The sequence below is a fragment of the Trachymyrmex cornetzi genome, unplaced genomic scaffold (assembly GCF_001594075.2).
Source record: "Trachymyrmex cornetzi isolate Tcor2-1 unplaced genomic scaffold, Tcor1.1 scaffold1588, whole genome shotgun sequence".
In the NCBI taxonomy this organism is placed as follows: Eukaryota; Metazoa; Arthropoda; class Insecta; order Hymenoptera; family Formicidae; genus Trachymyrmex; species Trachymyrmex cornetzi.
Window position 1 is genome coordinate 17,590 of NW_017296188.1, and position 2,529 is coordinate 20,118.

The following is a 2,529-nucleotide window of genomic DNA, read 5'->3' on the forward strand; positions in this document are numbered from 1 at the left end:
TTGGAAGAGGCTTTCCGAAATTGCAAGAACAGTCTTGCAAAGGCCACACTCTTGGCACATCCAAAAACCGAAGCCACAATTACATTGACCACTGACGCTTCCGACACCGCACTCGGAGCAGTGGTACAACAAGAGTTAAACGGAGAATGGCAACCGCTGGCATTCATGAGCAAGAAGCTAAATAGGGCGCAGACAAAATATAGCCCTTATGACCGAGAGCTCTTAGCAATTTATACAGCGGTTAAGCATTTCCGGCATTTATTGGAAGGACGAAAATTCACAATATACACGGATCATAAACCGTTAAGATACGCCTTTCAGCAAGACTTACTACGCAGCTCTCCAAGACAAGCTCGACACTTGGATTTTGTCGGACAATTCACGACAGATATCCGATATTTGGCCGGGAAAGACAATGTAGTCGCAGACACATTATCTCGAGTGGAAGCAATACAGAAGGCACCGGATTTCGAAGAGCTGGCAAAGTCGCAACGAATAGATGAAGAGCTGAAAAAAATTTTGGAAGGCAACGTTCAATCGTCCCTCAAGATAAAAGAAATTGGAATACCAGGCTCAGAATTGACACTATACTGCGATACATCGACAGCAGTCACACGCCCTTACGTGACAAAACCATTTAGACAGCAGGTTTTCCAAGCCCTGCATGGTTTATCACATCCACGGATAAAGGCCACCACAAAACTAATAAAACAAAAATATGTATGGCCGGACATACAGCGTGATTGTCAGAGTGTGGGCACAAGCCTGTCAGCAGTGCCAGAAAGCCAAAGTATTCAAACACACGGTTACACCAACGGGCAATTTCCTAGGACCAACGGGACGATTCCAACACATTCACGTGGACATTGTGGGACCGATGCCAACCTCCCTGGGATACAAATATTGCCTTACAATAATCGACCGATTTTCAAGGTGGCCAGAAGCAATACCACTCTCGGACATCACGGCGGAAACGGTAGCAAGAGAACTATCCACACACTGGATAGCAAGATTTGGAACGCCATGCGCCAGCGCGGATCACTACCGACCAAGGACGACAATTGAATCCGAGTTATTCAATAAATTGGCAAAAGTGACAGGATCAGCACATCTTCGCACCACAACATATCATCCAGCAGCAAATGGGATGATAGAAAGATTCCATCGACAATTAAAAACGGCTATTAAAAGCCATCAAACAGAAAAATGGGCAGAAATATTACCAGTAGTATTGATGGGCATCAGAGCCGCATGGAAGGAAGATTTACAGGCCACACCAGCTGAAATGGTATATGGGAAATCAATCCGATTACCCGGACAATTCCTCGACGAAACCAACAACGAAACCAACAATTTAGACGATTTTACAAAACGTCTGAGAAGCACAATGAAGGAGCTGCAGCCGAAACTTAAAAGACATGGGGAAAAAGCTACCTTTATATATAAAGACTTGGCTACAACACAACAAGTTTTCTTGAGATACGACGATCCAAAGCGATCCTTGCAACCCCCATACGACGGACCTTACCAAGTTCTCAGCAGAGGCGAAAAAACATTCAAGATACGAATCAATGGGCGATCCGTCAACGTATCGTTAGATAGGCTGAAGCCAGCATACACTCTGCAGCAAGAAGAACTGGAAAAGAACAAGGCAACGCAAACCCCCAGAGCAACCAACGGAACAAAGGACGAGAAGCGGACGTATATCACGTCCACCAGTCCGCTTTGAGGGGGTCTAAAACAACCAGGGGGGTCATGTGGCGACTTAATCGCCACAATCGACCCGCCGGGCGCGAAAATAATAGCGGCACTCCTGGGGTGCCCGGTCGCTGGCCGGACGCGCGAGTGACGCGCGCCAGCACTGACGCCCGGCGCCTACGACCGCCGCCGCGTGAGGGCCGCGCGGTCGAGCGCCCGCCCGTACTCAAGATCGCTCCAGCATCCGTATTAATAAGACCCCCCGCAGAGCGATCGATATCTTCTGACAAGATTCAGAGTGAGCTCTGCCACGGGCCTCTGACTCTTGCTAGATCATCCTTTTTGGTGTACCCAGTGAAGTGAGCCCCTCGGGCCTTCACGCAAAGCGAGCTCTTCTACCTCGGGCCTTTGCACTACGGAGCGAGCTCTAACACGAGCCTCCGTATACCCGCAAAGCGAGCTCTACCGCGGGCCTTTGCATGACGGAGCGAGCTCTTATACGGGCCTCCGTATAACCTCGAAGCGAGCTCGACGTCGGGCCTTCGAACACAGAGCGAGCCCCTTCTGGGCCTCTGTTTAGGTGACTCCTGGCAGACGTAACATCCACCCTGCCACGGAAACGCCGACGGGATCGCTCCGGTCCTCCTCGCATACCTGGGGAACTTCCCTAGGAGAGGCCTCTCGATCCGGGAGTCGCTTTCTTCCCGTGGAAGCTCGAGCTCCTGTGGAGCTCCCGCGGAAGGTTACCCCCGTCAGGGATCCTCGACGACGGCCCTCCGCTACCACGGAGACGCAGACGGATTCCTGGTGGCCTCCGCTGCCATCGCTACC